Raw genomic sequence first — 23,251 nt, 5'->3', positions numbered from 1 at the left:
TGCAAATTTCAAAGGTTTCATTGATGCGCTAGCCTGTTTGGGAACCCAGCTTTATTGAGTTTGAATAACATGTTGTTCTGCTGCACTGATTCCATAAGTTGTGAGTTTACTTCTATTGCTATGTTCACTGTATGCTGGTCTGAGGTGGCTGACTTCTCTGCTTTTTATCCAGTGGGAATCGTATGTCATTGCCACAATGCCAAATCCTCATGAGCACTGGCTCACTCTCTGAGCCGCCTAATTTCTTAACTCTTTGCCGTGATCTATGGTCAAATTCTATTCGTTGCATTTTTGTGTATTCGATCCAAGCTTTCCATCAAGATGTTCACTGAAACATGGACGGAGGCTCTGTCTGTAATTTGCTGACACGTCACACTGCGCTAGCTTTCTCCCAGCATATATTTTGGAGTCGCTGGGAGTGGAAGACATGAGCGATGGAAATGTTGGGAGAGCAGCGATGGACAAACTAATGAGACGTATCAGCACCTCGGTCAAACAGTATGAAAACAAGATGAGCAGAGTTTAAAACTTTAGCCCACAGCACTTTGTAACTATTGCATTAGTGATGTGTCAGTGTTATTGCTCGCCACTTAATAATTATCTTTTTTTTGCTCCAGTACCTCCTGTACATTATAAACTTTCAGCTGTTATCTGCAATACAGCAGCGTTAGGAGGACAAACATGCAGCCATTCTACAATGATAAAAATGTTTTTAGAGTCTGCACTGTGATAATTCAAGCATGTCTTCCTTATCCTTTCACATTAATAGCAATTTATGTGTGTCCGCTTGTCAAAGTTTGTCTGCCGAGTGCCCATAGATCTGATGTTGTCTGAATAACAATGTGGCATATTGTGTGATTGCAGCAACAGGCTTGGTGAGGTATTTTAGGGTTGGTTGGAGGACATGTCCATGCCAATGGTGTGATGAAGTGTAGCGGTCACATGTTGAAATGCAGCAATCTTCTTTTTTTTTTTAACCACCCTGAAGTGATCCTGATCAAAACAAGAGGATAGATAGCATTTAATTAAATTTCAATTAGAGAGGGTTAGGGTAGAGAGGAAGGAGATGAATCACTTTTGCTTTTGAGATACAACTCATTTCTGTATCCATCTGCAGAGTTTAAATGGCTTTGGTTCTGTAGACTTTTGAGGTTCAAAGAGGAAACTAGTCACCCAGTTTCCGAAGTATAGTTATATTACTCCAGACAGTTTTGTTCTTTATACACTACATCATAAATTAATTATTGAGCAAATGGTGCACAAAAGTCCTAAATGTATGAATTTAATCATGCACTCCCTGAGGACTTGTGAGGCTACAGCATTGAATAAATGGGACTAGCTTATTATCATACTGTTAGTGAGTTCATTTTTGTTTTTTAGGGTATGCAAAATCAAAAGGAAGACTAAACTAATACAGCTTAATAATGTTTGTTGTCATGCAGTACACATGCTTGCAGATGCTAGCATTATATAACAAAATGTTTTATTGTTAAACCTGCCCAGCAAAGACTGTCACTTCAACTATTACGTCTAATGAGTTGAAACGTGTTGTGGATATACAATAGAAAGATGAGTTGAAATAATTTTTAATGCAGTTGAATGTTTATATGGTATGGCTGTGACTTTTGTGATTACCAACTCAAAAACTTACACATGGCATAAAGGATTAATGATTATTTTTGTACAGAAATGCCAAACAGTACTTTTTTTTCAGGAAAACGAAATGGGGAGGAGATGGCCCTCTTACAAATATGTTATTCATATGAAGGCATTTTTTCCTAACCCTCTCAATAATATTTAATAAAAAGTTTACAGTTTTCTTGGATGGCTTAAGCACTATTTTCAAAACAGGGCGGGTGTTTTCAAAAAACTACACACAATTAGCTTGTAAAAACTATACACTTCTTTTTAAAAACATATGAAACAAACACGTTTCACATTACTATATTCTGTTTGCACTCTGCTGTGATAAACCTAAAACACTTTTTGCACTTCTACTTCCCTATGATTAGAATAGGCTACTATCAGTACAAATGTAATGTAAATTCACAAACACCACAAGACCAATATTGCAGACTGAAGAAACTCATTTATTTCTCAACACGCCCAAATTGTTGATGTGGAGATTCATAATAGTGTAACAAAACGTCACTTTAAGTATTGCGCTCGAAAAGCAATACATTTGCTCATTTGAATATTTTTTTTTTTTAAGGAGGTGTGCCAGTGTTGATGTTGAGACCTGATGGATATCGTTGAAAATGATGTGGTTATTGACAATGTTAGCTTGGAGCTGATTGAGTGTTATAGCATTGTTGGCCAAAACCATGTTTGCTATCTCCCTCTCTTGCTGTTCTGTGAACTTGTCGATCCTGACCCTCAAACCTATATAGAAAAAAAACAGTATACAATAATACAGTAAGTTCACAGGAAAAGGTAACAGAAGTGCTGATAGTGCATAGACTACAGTACTGTAAGCAGTTACTGAAACCATGCAGATGTTTTTGATATGATGTTATTTTTCTTTTTTTATCGGCTTGGATTTGGCTGTACTTGCAGTCCATCCTCCCTCAGCGTCAGGCCGTGGTTGATAACGTGGTCAACCAGTGTTGCGCGGATCTCATTTGTCAGATTCGGTGCTCTTTGAGCACCTTCTTGTCTTCCTCTTCCTCTACCTGCAGCATGGCCTCCATCTCTTCCTCTGTTGATTCCTCTTCCCCCTCTTCCTCCCTTCCTCCTTCTCCTCCTCCCCCTCGTCTTACTCTTTATCTGACTCTTTCCTTTGTGCTTGAAGACCGATGAACTCACCTGCTGCTTTTTATAGTGCTTATAAACCCGATTGGTGTGTCTACAATCAAGCAAACGAGTGTTTGCACACCTGATGACGATGTTGAACCAAATAGTTGGACGTTGTGGTAATTTGATGGAAGTGACTTCATGATAGATTTTTGTGTGTGATGTATGTTAAGTGTGTTTAGTGTTTTGCAAATCACTGTGTGTAGAGTTTTGCAACTAGTGTGAGGTTGACAATGTGCAAATATGGGCTGATGTTGTTTCTTGAGTATAAGGCTTTGCTAATAGTGTACTACTTTTTAAATTTAGTGTGTAAACAATCCAAAAAAAACTGTAATCACAACTAACCAGCCTCCACATTTGCATCTTTAATTGCACCCACAATTTCCCATCTTGATGTGTTTTTTGTTACCTCTGAAATGGGCAGCACAAGTCTGTAAGACATACCAACTCAAATCTTATTTGCAGTGAAACAAACATTACTACCCTATCACTGAATTTCTCTTTGACTCCGAGTGGCAAAGGCAGGGACATCTTTCTGTACATCTCTATCTTCTTGTCAAGCCCCCACTCTGAAAGGTAAATTATTAATACAAGCTTTATGAAATGTGAAACATTATTAAACTTTTTTTTTTCACTTGCAACCAGAAATGTTCGTCAGCCAGTGCTTAAGGCTATCTTCCTTCCCTGATATAACCCGCAAAGTCTTAATTTTGCATTAGCAACCAAACATATTCAGACTTTGTAGCGTACGATAGAATCAGTCATGTGAATATTACGGTTTAATTGCAACGTAAGACATCAGCTCATTGCCAGTAACACATATGTTGAATGTTATTCAGAGATTTAAATTAAACAGCAGCAATATAATGGTAATGATGAAGGAGTTTCAATGGCACTAAAGTGATTGTACTATGTCTCATTTAACCAGTTCCAAACAGCTTTCTTAATTGAAAAGATCCTTTCATCATATTATAGAAATTCTACATACTGACAAAATGTTTACTGTAATTGCAAAAAAAATATAAAAAAAACCCTCTAATTTCCTCAGCATTGCAACTGGTACTTCACATGTTTCTCTTGTCTGCTGATAAACAGCCCAGGCTTAGAGGAGCACAATAAAATGGGCAATCAACGATATAAAATCTAGGCCTGTGGGCGCATTTACATACTAGAAGAAGATGAGAATGAGAAAGCTACCTGATATAATTACTACTCAAGGCATTCAGCTCTCATCCCATACCACAGGGAACCCATGTAACTCACAATTAAACGACCACTCATTTCCTCTATTTGAGGCACATTTAATGTAATTTTATGCTCCGCTAAGTCTTAACAAAGTAATGAGTTAAAAAGTGAAAACTAAGACCTAATGATATAGAAAGATATGGACTATATACTGGAATGTCTTAGAAAAAATGAGCTTATAATACAGCCTCCATGTAGACTGCACCACCAATATGAGTGTACGTACTGCCTGATTTGACTCATTTAGTTTATCAAATGTTAATGAGGAAGTTAATCAACACACCTCCTGCTCTGGAATATCTGTTTTGTGTGTTTGCTATGTAACGTTATGAGAGACAGCAGGTTGGAAGAAAAGCTGTATAGCAGGAATACTTTCTAAATGAAATAGAAATTGTGTAAAATGAGTCAGCAGGAGAAATATCTAATTCAGATCGATATACAGTATGGTGTGACCAGCCTTTCCATTCAAAACAGTATAAATTCTTACACTTAAAGGGATCAGAAATTTTGTATGGCCATGGTGAAACTCAAATTTGTTTAGAAAGCACATTTAAAAAAGTGTTTTACAGTGGGATAACAATTAATCAAAGAGATGAACACAAGGGAAATATAATAAAAAGTAATTAAGAAACAATAAAATCATAGTTCAATCTTATATACAGTATGTCTGTGCATCTGACTCTACTCAGAATTAAGAACCAAAGAGATAAATGTGTTTTTAACATTGATTTGAACATAGCTAAACATCTGAGCAGCATGAATATGAAAAAGCAAGCCGTTTCACAGCTTCGGGGCTGCCACTGCAAAAGTCCCATCACCTCTTTGCTTTCATCATGAACGTCTAGATGTGCTCCACTGGTGTATGAATGTGCAGGAGTTTTGACAGATAAGAGGGTGCCTTTCCATTTAAAACTTTAAAGTCAACAATACAATCTTAAAATCAATTCAATTCGGACGGGGAGCCTGTGGAGGGATGCCAACACCTGAGCAATATGACCACGCTTCTTAGTGCCAGTCAAAAGTAGAGCTGCTGCTTTCAGAAGCAATCAGACGTCGATTATATGTAGGTTCACACAATCAGACCTAGCAGGCGCTAATAAACATTGTCATTTGATCACTTTGCATCTTGTAAATTGATTAGAATAAACAACTAGAAAAGGCTGCATTTCCTTGAAAATGCAGGGTTGAATGCTGAGGTGCTGAAAAAAGCTTGTAGAGAGCTAAACATTGCTGAAAAAACAGCTGAACATAAAAAAAAATGCTGAAGTCAGGTGACAATGCGAAAAATCGGTAAAATGTTGCTCAGACATTTGAAAACTTTAGAATATGTTAAAAACGTAAGAGGAGTTGAAGAACGATGCAGGCATTGAAATGAGGAACATTATTTGAAATAAAGAAGATGGGATGAAGAGAGGAGATGAGCTGAAAAAAAGAAAATCAGTTGAAGACAAAAAGCTAAAGAGAACAAGTGGGCCTCAAAAGATGAAAATAAAAGTAAAAGAAGAACAACTTCAAGATGAGAAGATCGAGAAAAGGGGTCAAAGATGTGGGAAAGAGAGATTTGAAACAGATTTTTTCATCTACCACAGAAACGTAAAGTGGATGACATTATCAGAGTGTATGTTTGGCGGGAGATTTTATCCAACTAAAATTAATTTCCTAAAGACCGTAAAACGCATCAAAACACAGTTTTAACCTGTTGTAGTTCAAAGTCTTGTGTCTTGTTTAAAGTTTGAAAGCTGCCTCTCGGTGTAAGACTGCTGAAGTAGTGGGCTCTCAAAGAACACAACGTTTTTCAAGGATGTCTGAAGGCTCCGCAATTGAAATCCATTATAAACGCTGAATTAGTCATAAAACTTAAAGGGAAATATTTCAAAAACTAATAGAAATTTTAAAAAGCTGAATCCAATGTTAGGGGTTTGAAGTCTTTTGAGTAGTTTAAAGTTTGAATGGTGTCGCTAGCTTGAAGGTATTCTGAAGGGGTAAGGTCTGAAAGAGGTGATAGTTTTTGGAGAATATTCCAAACGTCCTGGAATATTTCAAAAAGTTTGAGGATTTGAAGAACAAAAAGTCAAAGCTGGAACAACCTGAACGAACTGAACGTTTTGATATCGGAATGGTTGATAGCTCAAGAAATGTGGAACAAGTTAGATGCTGAAAGATGGCGAGAGAAAGATCAACCTATTAAAGCATAAAGCATTTATTTACTTGTATGTGTGTGTATGTACGGAAGTATATTTGGACTTGATCATAATTATGATAAAGGTTCATTTAATTTACTTTCCCTAAATATGTAAAAGTATTCATATTCTCTTCATGTCATATTTTGCTCCTTCCAGTGCTGTCGTTTTAGGTTAGAGTTTTTATCCAATCAGAATTCAGCTATCATGTGTTGCCAGGCTGTTTGAAATCTGCCTTCAGAATCAACAGTGCGGGCTGTAGTGAACGGGCAAATACAGTTGATTGACAGTTGCGATAGCCAATCAGATCACGAGTTGTGTCAGTAAGGCCCTCTTGCTAAGCTCTAGTTGAACGTGACATTTACGCGTCCTGTGATTGGATATCGATACTTGCTGGTTTGAGCCGCGGTGCGATGCAGTGCAATAAAGATCAATAGAGTTCTCTAGGACACGGCTGTTTTGGTGAGTGCGAACATTTTATTTATTTTTTTTTACGTTTAATATGTTTTTATAATGTATTTCGTTCGTATCAAATCCATAATAACAAACTAAAATGACAAATATACTGAAAATGGAACCAAAAAAGGCTGGCTTGCTGGTTTGAGCCACGGCAGTGGGGGTGGGGCAGGCAGCCGTTTTGGTGAGTGCAAACATATTTTTTTTTTCATGTTTAATATGTTTTTATAATGTATTTTGTTCATATCAAATCCGTAATAACAAACTAATATGACAAATATACTGAAAATGGAACAAAAAATCTTGCCCTTCTGCGCTGTCAGTAAATAATGTGTCGCGTTGTCGCAGCTGTGTGGTTGAACTCAGAGCAGCAAGTCGCAGAAAGCCGTGAAAGTTTTGACATGAAAAAGTTTTTCACAAAGAGACTTGTTTATTGTGTCCAAGTCGCCAAAGTTTGGCCGTCTTGTTAGCTTCTTTTTGATATCAAACTGTGATTTTGCAATTTATTGTACAATCTTGTTAAAGCTTGCATATTCATTGTGGATTAATTTAATACAAATTTTGGAAAGATTATTTATTTTTTTTTTTTGTAACTCAGATGTACCAGAAACAACAGACCAGGGGCCTCTTTAAAATGGAGTGCGTAGGATTCATACTAAAAGTGCACGTACTCTCAAAAGCCGAAAATGCCGTGCGCAAAAAAAAATCCGGATCAATAAAACCATGTGCACGCAGACTTCCACGCAGTCCAGCTGGAAGGTTGCGTAGCTGAATCCGCCTCCTATCACACCCAGAAATGCATATGGATGAGCCTGCTGAGCATGCGCAGTGGCTTTCTGCAGCCTGTTTGGCGCAGATCCATGGTTTGGCGTCAGAATGAATGAGAAGTAGCAGCCACCGTACTGACTTTCACGGAGACCTAGATATGATGTGGAGGACAGGAAAACCACATTATTTGGTGGTCACAGTAAAAGTTAGAATAAGTATATAAATAGTAGGCTATACAATAAAATAAAGCGAGTGAGTGGCAGCACGCCGTTGCTGCGCTAAACGCTGTGAGTTCCCCGGCGCAACAGGGGGGACATGTCCCCCCGTCTTTTCAAAATGATGTATTTGTCCCCCCCACTTTTTACAGTTTAAAAACTAACGGTAGGCTCAGCAAATCATCAAGACACTCGAGGGACGGCGGCCCGGCTCCCCCTCCTCCCTCCCGTCTCCCCTCAGAGCTGCTCTAGGCTGATTTATGGTTCCGCGTTACACCAACGCAGAGCCTACGGCGTATGGTACGCGGCGACGCGCGCCATACGCCTGACCCTACGGCGTAGGCTCTGCGTTGGTGTGACGCAGAACCATAATTCCGGCTGTAACAACATGAGCGCACGTACCCGTGCATGACAGGCAGACACACACGGGGAGAAGGGACTATTTCTTTAATTTTTATTTTTTTTAAAACCTTATCCTTATGAACGCAATTGTTATATAGTCCAACTTTCCTTATTTTAATCAGAACACTTTCTTTTTTCCTCTTCGGCGTGGAGTAGTGGGCTCGGAGCGGCATCCACCCCCCCGCCCCCCCCGCCGCCTGCTCCGTTATCAGCACTATTTGTCTGATATGTTGTGATATGTGATGACATTATTAAGAGTATGACATGAATCTGGCTTCATTTCACCACCTCACAGCCTGCGTCGCCAGTTCCCCGTGTCTTAAGTAAATTCTTACGGGAGGGTCCTGGTTGCCGTAAAGATACGCAGATTTTTCGGTTAGTTTTTTCTTTTTAGATCCGAGACTTTGCGTAGAAGGTGGCTTCCGCAACTTTCAGGCGCTTTTTCTGCGCAAGCAAGCTTTATAGATGAGGCCCCAGAACCGTATAAGCCAGTTTTCTCATCATTGTATGAAGCTATTTTTTTAAAAGATAAACTAAAAACCCTTTTATTTTTAAGTTTTGACAGTAGCATACCAGTTTTAATTGCTGATTTTTAAAATGTGCCGGATAATAGCCCATTTTGTACACAACTGAGGTGGTGCAATGCCTAATAGTGCTTAAAGGGGACCTATTATGGCATCTAATACCTATTTTAAACAGGCCTTGAATGTCTTAAAAACAAACTTTTGATTGTTTTTGCTAAATAAATGAGAAATTCAGCCTCTAAACCATGTCTTTATCATCCCATTCTCTAACCTCATTATCTATGTGGGATTCTGAGTGGGCGGGGCTATGATAATGAGACACTGTGCTGATTGGCTGCCTGAATGATGCGATACACCGATACGAAAAAATGGCGGAAGCTCCGGCCGGCGAAGTTAGTTGTGGGCGTGGTTTCACGCATCGGAGGCCAACCGATGTAAATCGCTCCGTCGTTACGTAACGACGGGCGCAGAATCTGAACGGCTCGTAGAAGCCACATCACACTGGATGGCTCATCCGGGCGGCTGTACAGACACTGCAGAATTTGGTTGCTTTCCTCCTTCTCTGAGTTGGCAGGCTGAGGAGAGACCACTTTATATATGTTAAAGCAAGAAAAAACATGTTTTTCATAATAGGTCCCCTTTAAGTGTGTTTCTAACTACTCCTGGTGTTATAAATGCTGGCATAATGAAAGGTATTTATTGACTAAGTTGGACATTACAAAAGGCTTAAGTGTGAAATGCACCGCCCGCCACTGATGAATATTAATATTTCAAAATCAAGTAAAATGTTCATGTTTCTGATCATGACTGTTTCTGGTCTGCAGCCTTTTGTCTCATCTGGAAAACTCCCTGACATGACATTACTCAAACCTCCTGCTATTATAAATCATGCTTATCCAGTCACAAACAAATGGATATCTCTACTGCTGAGCAATTGTTTGAGATGCTGCAGAGTTTATAATATGTAATTATTGAGAGGTGAGCACATTCAGCCGAGCGGTGTGTGACTATATACAAGGAATGAAAGATGGATTGTGCTGTTAGACGTGCATTGGTGCCAGCATGTGAAGATTAACAGCGTCCACTTCCATTAGTCTCAGAGTAATTGTTCAGACAGTGATGAGCAGCCCATAGCTCTAATCCTCAAATCAAAGTTACACAGACCACCAGCATTCAGATTTGATTTCCTTCACTCGAAAAAAAAAATGTAACTTAATCTTTCTGTCTCGTTGAGAGACCTTAGTAAGCCAATGACTTCCGTCCTGGATTTACCAATTAACTAGAATTTGATCAGAGCCCTTCAAAGAGTTATTCAATCAATTCAAGCTTTTTGAGAAAAGAACTAGAAGGGTCTTAAAGGTGACTTGTTTTTATATGAGTCTGGGGATTTATTAACTTGCAGTAGCATATGAGATTGGGTGCACAAAAAAAAATGTCTTAAGGGGAAATTAGTTTTTTTTTTATGTGAATACAAACAAACGAGTAAGAATTGTCTATGAACAGAAACACACACACACATACATATATATATATATATATATATATATATATATATATATATATATATATATATATTTTGAGTCTAATCGCTCCCATTTTCATGAGGGCTTGAAATTGTGCTATCTTTAGAGTTGACAAAATAAATAAATGAGTGTACCCCCCACTTCCATTACATCCTCAACCACGAGCCCAAACCAGTGGGCTACAAAATAAAACTGTAGGAATACACTCTGGCCTCAAAATAGTAGCATGCACAAGTGCGTAACTTGGAACACATTCAAAGTTCCATGAAATGTTATACCTCTCTCCGTAGTTACTGAGTTTGTAGATGCAGCCCCCCAAAAAGCTCTGCATTGTTAGAGGTGATTCTGAGTAATGTTTGGATTGTGAGTTACATGTGCAGCCATGATTCGTCAACCTGACAAGTCAGATCAGCAGCAACGGTATTCAAGCCTGTATAGAGAAAGTTTACAGCCTCTATTAAAGCTTCCTTTCTCGTGGTGGCAGTCCTCATTCCACGTTGATCAAATCAGCAGCCCATTTCTGACGTTACAAGGTTTGCTGTCTGAAAGAATTTGGATCGCCTCTGTTGTTGTGTTGTCCATTGCTTAACATGCACAGTCCATCTATCTCTGAAAAGACCTGTAGTAATCTGGTCCTCTGGGGGATCCGGATTGGTAAATTGGTTTCTGATACACATGGATTCACTTTTGTCAAAAGTATTTGTATAGAGGCACCCTCTCTCAGTGGCTCATGGCTCAAGCAAGTCTTGACACCTCAACAAGCCAATATGTCTTTGCTTTCATTGCTTGCCTGTTTAGACTTGTCTTGTGTGTCAGATCTCATAATTTTGTCTTCCTCCAAAATCTCAATATATGATGAACAAACATGCATGACTGCCCTTGCGAGTACAGTCCATCCACAATAGCGGTAAATCACAAATAGTGACTTAATTTACCAATTACAAAAAATAAGTTGTGCACAGAATTTAGACTATCTGCAGTATCTTGCAGCTTTTCGCAAAATATTCAAATTCAGAGCATGACTGCTTAAGTGTATGATACAGTTACATTTATTTTGTGGGGATGCCTTGTAACCCTAACTCTAACACAGATGCTGTTTGCACCACCAACCCGAAATCCTTAAAAGCAGTCTATTTTTAAGGTTCAGATTGATAAATGATGGAGGAAAAAGTATTTCTATTATCAGGATCAATGGAAAACTCAAGAAAAACCTTCACAAGTACTACCTTTTTGCTGGTATAATCTCAGTTGTACTTACTGTCTCTGTCGGTTATCAGTCTAGCCAAACTGTGATCCCTCACATTCTCTCCCTGGAGAGTCTGCACTGAAATTTCAAGTATTTTATTGTAATTAGTGTCAGATACTGTGTGCACCTGTCCTTTTGTTGATGCTACTCATGTGCTCTGGGTAAAATATACATTTTCTCCATCTTTAGCTTCTAAAAGATACCATCCTGGTGGCTATGCCCCCGCAGAGGAAGTTTTTCCCGGCGGTTTACTGCCCTTTCTCAACTTGTTCAGAAAATAAGGCTGCTGTAGGTATGTGGCTGACAGAAGAAAGCATTCCTACTCATTATAAGTAACTATCAAATAGTTAATTGCGGGCAAACTTAGAGGTCACCTTGCACCAGTTGCAAAATCCTCTCTTCATTAACAAACTGAGGTTTCCTTCAGTGTGGCAGAAGCCTTCTCTCTTGCCTCGCATAAAAACAAATCAACTGTCTTTTTCGCACATTTAGTTCAGACATTTCTGCTTTGAAAAACCAGCCTTGGTGAATTTATTGTTTAAGTGTTTTCGATCTGAGTCATCTTCCTGGAAAGTTTTAATTTGGATGGTATGGCTTCTCAAATCCAGCAGTGGTTATATAGATTCAGCCTGAGTTGGGTTCTCTCAGGTTAAGAAAGGCTGATGCTGTGGCAATGGGACTGCTCCAGCTGCTGATAGAGCTGAAGTAAAAGGCAGGAGCTTTCGCAGATGACAGGCTATAGCAAGTGAAAGCAGCTTTCTGTATTTCCATATATTTTCTTTTCCATTTGAGCTCTTAAAAAAATGAAAATCCAGTATTCTTTTCTGCTAATTCCCCCGAAAATGAACTGACCATACCCTGAGACCTGAAACGATGGCACTGTCCCATCTGATTCAATTACTTGTCAGAAGTTGTTTTATCATATGCTGTTTAAAAACAAAGGAATAAATAGTTCCATTTTATACGTGTATATAAAATGTTCGGGTGTATTTAGCATACCTTACTTCCTACAGTTTTTATAAAAATGTCAAATTAAAAAGAATGTCCTAGACGAGGGAAAAAGACGGACAATGGCTGCAATGCAACACACACACACACACACACACACACACACACACACACACACACACACACACACACACACACACACACACACACACACACATTAGCCTACATTTTGGGAGGAAAGTCTTCTGTAGGCACTATGAAGTTATTAAGATATGATACAATTTATTAATTTTTTATTAAGAACTGGTGATGAATTTATTATTTAAAATTTGATCTCTCCTGCTAATCCTCATTATAACTCTCACATCAACATTTTGGATTAGCTGGAGTCTTTTCTGGAGCATTTTGATACTTCCTGATAATATTTAATTGCAGTCATAAAAAAGACTTGTATTTCCGCATTGATGTTCTGGATGTCCCTAATTTTGCAAATATTACTAAGATGGAGGAACTCAGTCCTAAAAAGTTGTGGTATGTGTGAATGAATGGACATGCCCTGCAAAAAACTCATTCTAAGGTTCCTCACAGTAGAACTGAAACCCAAAGTGATGCCATACAAAATACGTTGATTGTGAGTTTTTCTGAGGGGTTTATGGTAACAGTTGATTTGCAACAAAAAAAAAAGAAAGCTATTTTCAATCCCCCCATTTTGTTCTAACATTCATTGATCAGTATTGCTCCTGAAGAAAGGTGACATGACAACAACCTGAAGAAAAAAACTGCACCACATGAGCTGTTCTCCTTGAATGATAAAACATAATCAGTAATATATATTAGGAAAAGACACTCATAACCTTAAACATGTTCTTGATAGTAGTGGATAACCTTTTCACAGGGCCATCATTTTTGAGTTTGATAGACACTAAAGATGTACGGCTGTCAACATAATAAACGTGCGAGTGAAGGTTCGGATATGTAGCACTAACAAAAGATAGTATAGAGTGATCAGATTTGGTTGGTATTCTCTGATGCCCTCCTGCTGTGAGGAACATTTCTTTCACATTGTGTGTTGTCAGACAAAGACAATATAATAGTCCCAATTCCTGTAGGTACCCCTGGATTTGTGCAAAATCTAAATATCGCAACAACAACAAAAACCAAGATCAAATCTCTAATTAAAAAAACTGCCAAATATTAAACCTTTATACGCTTTCACAAGGTTGTAGCGATCGTACTTAATTTATCAAACTCGTTGGGGCACCATCTTTGTTTCAAAGGAAAAATAAACTGTATTTATCAATGTCTAATCTGAAAGTAGATTGTAATCTAAATTGATTTGAGTATAAACATCACAAAGGACCCATTCAAGGAAAATTTATTAAAAGCTCAAATAAACAGACGGAATCAAAATTTAGTTTTCAACGTTTTTTGGCCTCCTTGTTTTGTCTTTTTTTCATAATGTCACTTCTGCAAAATATATATAAAAATGATGTATGTATATAACAATGTTAGCATTTTCATAAATTAGTTCTCTCCCCTATATTTTTATATGCATATATTCATTAAGAATTGCATAGGGAGCCTTTTCTGTCATTAAAGATACAATGAAATTTAAAGGGAAGCTTCTTAATGTGAACAGACGTGGTAGACAAAAATATAACACTGCACATAACACAGTATGCATACATAACAGAGCAGCAGCACTTCAGGGTGCGAGTTGCACAGATAAGTGACTCTCCCCATATATTTTATTTGCACTTGCATAAAAAAAAGTTTCCAACTGGTGATTGTGACTTAATTAGTTAATAATTACTACATAATTGATTTAATTAGTTAAATGTGATATTGATGATATGTAATCATACGTGACATTATAAAGTTACCACTAAAGCTGTCAAATTCACATTTTTAAAAAAGTCCCCACTTTTAGATGATGACATTGTCCCACAACTTCAGTCCTTGTGGTGCCATCTTGTAGAATAGCAGGATGGACCATTACAGTTAGTGAGAAATCCTTCAGTTCATTACGATCATACCAGCTACGGGAAAATCCGCAATTATGCAGTCTCCCTCACTTTACTGAAATGTGTTTGATGTTTGAGGGCCCACTTGTTTCACTGCAGTTTTTTTCATTATAAAGTAAGTAAATAAAGCCTTTATTGTCATTGTACATCCAGTATACAACGAGACTGGGAGCCGACTTCATATTGCACCGGCTAGATTAAACTAGGTTGCTGTAAACAGTATCTATAGTCAGTCTGAAAGTGACGTTGACAGAGACGTCTCTGCTCTGCTGGTCCAACGTTACTGATGACATGGTCATGTCCATGCGAGCCCTCTTGGAAGTCATGAAGATTGCACTGAGACATGAAGAAACTGATCTATGCAATTGTTCAACCTGGCGAGGAAATTTAACTGTTACAGCAGCAAGGTTAAGGCACAACACTAAAATATAAGAAAGAACAATATGTTAGCCCCAAATGGGGTGGGGCAACTGGTGGCAGGGCTTTATGCTGATTGGACAGTAACACAGAGATACGTCCCAGCGACTATAAAAAGCATTACAATAAATGCCTTTCCTAGTGATGTCACCCAGTTGCCCTTGTGAACAAACCCCCTGTGCTGAACCATCTTCAAATACTACTTCTAATCAATAATGATCCATAAATCAAATAATATTGTATTCTCTGTCTGAAGCATAGATTTATTGGTATTAAAACATCAGACATAAAAATAAAAAACATGCTCATTGACTTAATTTGTGACTTTATCAAACCTTGAACTTGTCTCTTTGGTTTTAGAGTCATTTTTCCATATGGCTCTGCCTGTCTTGTGCATGATTTTTCGTACAGTATGTGTTGAAAATAAAAATAAAAATGCAGAGAGGCAGATAGGTAATCCATCATTATGACAGACACTGAGCTCTGGCACAATCTGCTCCTTCACAAACACAATATTCTAGTTTCTCTATCTTGCATAACCAAATCTTTAAAACTGGTACCAGCTTATATAGTGTCAACAAAGATCTGAGCTAATATTAATGTTATAAAAAAATTAAAAGTTACATTTTGTAAAAATGTTTTCATCTGTTAGTTTTGTTTTTGTGTCTTTTCTTCTTTTTTTGTATGCCATTATCAGTCTTTTATTGGTGTGATCAAGTTTTGGCCCAGTTATTGAAATTACTTTCCTCCTTCTCTGAAGGTTCCTCTACCGTACATGATGAGATTTTAGGGCTGGAAGTATCTAAGTGCCTCTGGAGTCATTGAGGCACTTAGATTATGTTCTTTTCCATACATTGTGTTTTAGATTTTCAAGTATGCTTTGGATCATTGCTGCATTGCATGACTGAATTTAAGCTGAATTTAAACAGCATTCCTGTTTCATTTGACTGAAGTTCAAATCATCATCACCACTCCACCACTCTGCTGACAGCTTATAGGACTGTACATTATTGCTAAACATCTCAATTTTGTTTTTGTTTTTTCAAGTGCAACTTTAAAAATTTAAGGCATTTGGCCATCTCATATTTGCTTTTTTTCAGAATATCGCATAGCCTGACATAGGGCTGGGCGATATGGACCAAAAGTCATATCTCGATATTTTCTAGCTGAATGGCGATACTCGATATATATCTCGATATTTTTTCTGTGCCAGAATTGGGGTTTCCCCCAAAGCATTATAGCATAGCATCTCTGTTAGCTTCATTTTTTTTCTGAGGCAAACCCTTAAAAAAACAGTCAGTTTTAATACAAAGCCTCGTGCCAAATGTCACACAGGTACCTTTATTAACAGAGGTCTGCACAATATCAAAATGTATAAAATAAATGAAATAAAAATAAACTGCCTGCATATAGAGAATAAAAATGCTTCTTGAATAAAATAAAACAAATATCCCTTTCCTGCATAACAATTAAATTAAAATACACTGTCCAATTAATACAATGTAGACAGTAACAGGCAGACTTTTCCACTGAGGTTGACAGTTGTGCAAATAACAAAACATTTGTGCAAATCTCAAATAAAACATTCAAGTCAATTTGTCACCAAATAAGCTATATCAAAATCAAAAAAAATAAAAAATAAATAAATAAATACATTTTAAATCGATATAAACGATATTGTCTCGTACCATATCGCGTTTGAAAATATATCGATATATATTAAAATCTCGATATATCGCCCAGCCCTAGCCTGACATGGTGTCGTCAGACTCCCAGATAATATTTACCAATGCAAGACTGTTGACATCTTATATGTTTGTTTGCAATATCCCTCACTGTAAATAGAGCCTAAATGCAATTGAAGTACCCACACGCCATCCCAGATGGTGGCTTTTTGAAGCATGCACTATTAATGTAATGAATGGACCCTCTCCACAGATTATGTGGCATTTATCGTCATTATTGAGGAGATTTCAGATTTTACTTCCTCAGACCACTTTTTTCATTGCACATTATACAGGCCCAAAAAAGTCAAGATGTTTCTCCATCTTGTTTGAATAACTTAACCCAGACATACAGTATGTTTTCAGAATCGTTGGGCTTGCCAGCAATGCAGCTTTCTCAAAGGGGAGGCTTAGCTGGATAGGAGCAACAGATTACGATGCTAAATACAATTTCAACTCAATTCCTAGTAACTACACAGAGTCCTGCAGCTCATCACAATTAGCAGTTTCAGTTAGTTGACAGTAATATCTTTAATGTAAACATAACTATGTCTATCCTCTGTTCTAAGCTAGCTTGTGTCTAACAGCAGCAGACTCTCTGTGTGTCTCCACTGTGTGTATCTCTTAGTGATAACTACTCTGTTGCTCCCAGACCTAAGTCAGCAAGAGCCCGCAGTCAACCTGATCGATAGGGAACCCAGCTGGAGGGATTAGGCACATGAATCAACCTGTCTGGATATGAACGAACACAGAGACACGCTAATAGTCTAATACATGCACTCACATCAAGGGGATGTCCAAGTGTTTAAGATGCTATTTTTGTTTTGTTTTCTGCTTTGGCAATTTAACATTTTAACATTGCATGTGGGAAAAAGATTTTCCGTTTTTAGAGGTAGATGTAGTTTCGTACACTTAAAACCTTATATATCTATTTTGTGTCTTTTGTGTACATTTTACAATTGTAGTGTATCCGTGCGCTGTATGTACAATGAGTTTACATCCATTGTTTATCAGGAAATACTTTATCATTAACACAAGAGGATAGCCTTGGCCCTCTTTGATGGCCTTTTAATCAAGGCATTTATTTCATTCTCTCACAGCAGCCATCTTTCCCAGCTAGTCAGCAATGCGCACCTCAACAATTTTTCTTGGACATGCTTTAGAAATACACAAGAATCTGAGGTCTTCATTTGGTTTCCAAACTCTCCAGAATACAATCCGATGGCACTTTTTGGGAAGCAATCCCAATCCACAGAGATCCAACCCCACAACCCACAGGGTCCAAAGTAGCAGAAACTCTCCACATCCTGACTGATCACAGCTCTTTTGGGACCATAAACACGACATACTTTATATTAATATTATCAATATGATAGAATAATGGAAAACACGAGAGAAATTTGACACTCCTTGCATTGAAAAATGCAGTATGAATAGATTTATGTAATCTTTTTAACATCCATCTTCATCATTTATCAAGCATCCATCCATCCGCCCGTCCGTCCGTCCATCAGTCTGTCTGTCCGTCCATCTATATCTGTTTATTCCTATTTAGAGTCATAGGGATCTACTGGAGCCTATCCCAGCTCAGCAGGCAAAGAGCAGGGGGTTCACCCTGGACATGTCACCAGTCCATCTCAGGGGCACATATATACAAACAATCACACACACTCACACAGGCAATTTACAATCACCAGTGAACCAAACAAAAATATGTTTCAGCTGTGGGAGGAAGCCAGAGTACCAGGAGAAACCAAGGAAATAACATGAAAAGCCACATAGAAAGGCCACTGCCTCGTTTCAAACCAGGAAGCTTCCTGCTTAGAGGCAATGGTGCTAACCACTACGCCACCAAGCCACCATGCTGCACTATTTAGCTTCCTTCATCTCCCTTCATTTGCTTTAATATCACAATTCTTCAAAAACATGGGTAGATCATTGAAGAGCCACTGACGGATGATGTAAAGACTCAATACCGAAGTTAAGTTAAAGATGTGAATAACAAAAACAGCAATTACATCTACATGTGAGCATCTCATATCTTTATGTGGTGTCTTTCACGCTTAAAAAAAAAGGATGTCACCCTATTGGGTGTGAGACATGAAGGATCCGTTCTCAAGACATAATACCTATTTTTAAGGACTTAGTCTAATAACACCTTCATCAGAGTATGCTGTGCAAACAGGTCTTGTGTGTGAGCTCAATGATCCTGGAATTTTAAGCAATCCCTCCAAAATCCGTTCCGCGCTTATGTACATGAATAAAAATGGATTTAAGAGAGAGGCGAGTGTTGGAGGAGAGTGACAGCCTATAACTCTGATTGTCATCCCCACCATTCATAATGAGGCTCTTACAGAGCTGATGTTGTAAGTCTACTGTGACTTAAGAAGCAAGAGCTTCCTGGCAGATCAAAAGAAAAAGAAAAGGCGCAGACGAGAAAGACAGTGAGACATGAGTAAGTGGTCAGTGTTCGAAGGGAGAGATGCGGAGACAAAACTGAACGAATGGAAATGAATCAGAAAATAAACAATAATGGAGGCAAAATATAGTTACTGATGGCAGTACTGAAGGGATGAGAGGCAAAAGGAGGAAATCAAACAGAGGGGACAATGAAACTGACGAGGTAATATCTGCATCCCCGTCACCATATAAGAACAAAATAGATGCTCTAGGTTATTAAAGTGTTGACAGTCGCTGACAACGATGTCTCTCTATTTTGCTTTGGTCCTATCTCGTCCCTGACTGGAATCCAAAACAGCCTGTATGTTGAATGCTGATAAGTGATTCTCTCTTGTTGTTGTTGGAATTGCCCACAATAATAAAGTATGAAACGAATAAATCTTCTGTAGGAACAGAACAATTTCTTTATTTAAATACTTTGGTATAAGTAACATATTATATGTATGTATATCTATATGTATATGTATATATCTATATCTCTGTATAGGTAGGTGGATCTGTATAGGATCTTTGGCCTCCCAGATAGCAAAAGATGTCAAATCAGTGTTGGATTATGGTCAAAAAGGTTGATTTTTGATTAAGGTCGACAATTGATGGTGAATCAACCATCAATCAATCATCCAATTCAAATGCCAACGTCTAATCGATATTGAATCAATGCATTTTGTTTTTTGACGCGGACCAGGCTTCAACCAGGCTTCAACATGGATTCAATGTTTCTGCCTAACCATATGTCAACGTTGATTCCCTCATATTTTGCTATCAGGGCTTACTATGGGTCGATTCTGGTTTTCACCAGGTCAGGTTTGGTTTGCAGACCTAATACGTGACAAAGCCTCTGAGGAAGTTGTTAGTTCCAGGAACATTTGAAGGTGACCTCAGAATAGAGGTTGCCATGGTGCCAGAGGCAGATTTTATGAGAATACCGTGTCTGCTTTGAAAATGAAGATTATATAAAAAGTTAAAGTAGGGACTTTCTATGTAGCTAAGAAAGTATCTCAAGCCACATTTCATTAGCGTTTTTTAAGCTTTTTCTTTCAGTAAAAGGCACCACAGACGCTATTAGTGTCAGATAGCATCACAGTTGAGGCTAATCAGGCTGCACTGAGCAGGATTTGACAGTTTGCCACTCCCGGTAGTGGCAAGCAACATTTGTATTATTTACCAGGACAGCATGCTCCTGCAGAGTCGGTGGTTTACTGGTTTTTATGCTGTTGCTGCTGGCCTGCTGTCCACATTGGTCTCTTGCGGCACATACAGTACAGCAAATGTGCATTCAAAAGACTGCTTGCTAGGTACCTCATGATGAAGAGATTTAATCATAAAGGCCTTGAATGATTGAGTTGCATTCAATAATATTTAACATCATCATTAATTTGTACATCAAATTCAAGTAACTGTTTGCGTGGCATATATAACATACTTTAAAGTGTTGTAATGTAGTGTTTGCGCACATGTTTGCCTAAATGTAAGGGAAATGTAAGAGAATTTTAAACTGATATTTTTCAGCTGCTTTCTTAAGTTTGTCTGTTAAAAGTGGGATAATAATTCTGTCAGTTACTGTAGAAGAACTAAAGAAAAGCTGGAAAACAGCTTGAGGTATATAGTATTTACTTATAATAGGCTGCAGAATTAATTTCTTTTGTTGCGTTCTCACTCTCACACCCACTTGCACTCCCAGACTCCCGCTCGTGCTCTTCCAGGAGTCACATACAAATTCTGCAACTATATTTTTTTCAGAGCAAGCCCATTTCATAGTGAGCATTGCAGTGACGTCCAAACAAAACTCCTGTGTGTTTGATAACATGTCGCACAAAAGCAAAATGCACTTCTGCTTAAAGCTTTGGATAAACAATAGTGATTTGATTGTGTCTTTGTTGGTAGCTGCTGCAACAGTCTTTCTGACTTCTAGCAGGATTTTGATTTAAAGATTAAACAAAATTTACAACATTGTGTTTTTCCACTCTTTCTAGTTCTCCTTTTTTGAAATGAGAAGTTCAGCACATAAAGATATTACATTTTATGCTTCTGGTGTTTCGTCAACAATAATATTAACCCCCTGCAGATCCCATTTTGCTTCATTTTCCAGATACATTTTATGACTTTTGAGAAGAAGGTACTTCAGAAGTGCATCTTTAAAACAGGAGAACTCCTCTCTTCTTCCCCAACAGATTAACAACCTTGTTGATCTTCTATAAATTTAAGCTCATCCAGAAGTCTGCTGCCAGTTTAACAGCTAACTAAAAAGCACATCCCTCCCGTTCTCAAGTCTTTACCCAGGTCACCAGTTACCAACACAATAGAAGTGCATTGCTGCTCGTTTATGAATCAGTCTATAATATGAGGCCTGATTACTCAGATCTTCAAACAACGGTCTGCTGATGCAACCGCTGTGCGGTGCATAGCGAGCGAGACTAGCTACTTTGCTGAACACAGATGGATTAACTTGATATTAAGTGTGCTTCAGCCACATTTAAAATTAAAATCTTTCCGCATTTTAGTTAAATTTTTTTTTACCACACCTATTTGTACACTACAACTGCACTATGTCTGTTTTATCCATTCTAATTTTTGTGTAGTATTTCATTTTAAAGTCATTATCTTTGTTATCTATCTATTTTGTCTTAATAGATTTTGATTCCTGCTTTTGCTGTTGGTTGTTTCTATTGTTCTGATACATTTATTTGCCCATGGAAAGCCTTTTAAATTGCCTCCATGAAATGTGTCGTTGCCTCACCTTGCCCCTTGTTACTTGCTAGAGGCAGCCTAAACCTGAATATTTAGATTTGCAGGGCTCTTTGACATTACACACGTAGATCAGATCTTCCTGCAACTTCCCATCATACCGCATCGGTCTTTACACAGACGAATGTAGGACAAAACTTAAATATTTAAATGGTGTCTGAGAAGCAACAATGTCAGGGAAGGTATAGCTCTCTGTAAAAAGGAGAGTGGAGAGTCAAGGGGCTGAGTTTGAACATGTGACATTTCCTGGCCAAAACATGCCGCAGACTAGTGCTGGGCGGTATGACCAAAAATGTATATCACGGTATTTTTCAAAATTATATCGGTTTCACGGTATATCACGGTATTTTTTTTTTCATGCACAACTGGGTGTTAACCACATTTTCTAATGATTTGGAAAGGAATTGCTGCAGTAAATTGGCTTAGAATGGCCTATTTTACTGTCATGAGGAGGAAATATTGTAGAAAAACATTAATGTCTACACTAGTATAAATACAGGTTTGCATGGCCTTTATTCCCTGCCTGGCGCTAGGACCCCGCGGACGCATGGTGTGTCGTCGGGCTGTTTTGTTTTCCTTCATGCTTCCCTGCAGCGTCACATGCAAACACAAACACACGTACCTGGCAGAAACATTTCTTTATATCATGTTGTCTGTCGCCCGCAATATTTTTTCGGCCGGCGCCATAGTTGGCTAGCTACAAACTCTATACATCCCATAATGTATAATAATATGCCCGCGCTCTCAGCAGCGGTACTCGCATCGTTAAGGCTGATTTATGGTTCCGCGTTACACCAACGCAGAGCATACGGCGTAGGGTACGCAGCGAGCGGCCGTACGGTGCATGTCACCGCGTACCCTAAGCCGTAGCCTACGGCGTAGGCTCTACGTCGATTTAACGCCGAATCATAATTCAGGCTTTACTAGGAAACGAAGCAGGTTGACTCCCGTTGCAGAACAGCGCTACAGAGGCGCTCCTAAACGTAAATGATCATTGATTTATTTTTTTTTAGGCCTGGCGGGGGGTCTCGTTGGCCTGGCGTTCCCGCCAGGCCCATACAGTGGGAGGGGAAACACTGTCCAGCGGCGCTAGGTCCCGCCGCGCCGCGCAGCGGAATGTAGCGCCGCGCAGCGTTCCCAACGTTGTGTGCGCTACTGTACATACTCACCGGTATTACGGTATATGAAAAATTCATATCATAAGAAAAATAAACACCGGTATTCGGTATGGACCGGTATACCGCCCAGCACTACCGCAGACATTTCATGAATGCAGACGGAAATTGTGAGAATCTAAATGAAAAATACATGAAATGCCTCCCATGAAGACCTGGTAAGGAACAGGGGGTCTGATCGTTGTGTAAGCTTGAATTCAGGGTACCATGGTCAGAAGTAAGGTTTGGAATCCACCTGGAGATAGAAATGATTCATACAATTTCACATACATTATGAGATCCCAAGATTAAGCTATAAAAGTCTATAAAAGATCATTATACTTACAGCATTGAAATTTAAATATTGAGACAATGGTTATCAATGGTCAGTTATTTACATCTACGCGGTTGAGATGGTACAGGCGAT

The 23,251-nt window shown here is 38.5% G+C and overlaps 1 protein-coding gene across 5 annotated transcripts in view; it reads left to right on the top strand.

The window, feature by feature from the left end:
• Positions 1-23,251, top strand: part of nrxn2b (neurexin 2b) — a 966,013-nt gene that overhangs the window by 288,847 nt on the left and 653,915 nt on the right. The window lies entirely within an intron of this gene.

The sequence above is a fragment of the Cololabis saira genome, chromosome 20 (genome assembly GCF_033807715.1).
Source record: "Cololabis saira isolate AMF1-May2022 chromosome 20, fColSai1.1, whole genome shotgun sequence".
In the NCBI taxonomy this organism is placed as follows: domain Eukaryota; kingdom Metazoa; phylum Chordata; class Actinopteri; order Beloniformes; family Belonidae; genus Cololabis; species Cololabis saira.
The sequence above is the reverse complement of the archived record's forward strand: the minus strand, read 5'-3'. Positions and strand labels throughout refer to the sequence as shown.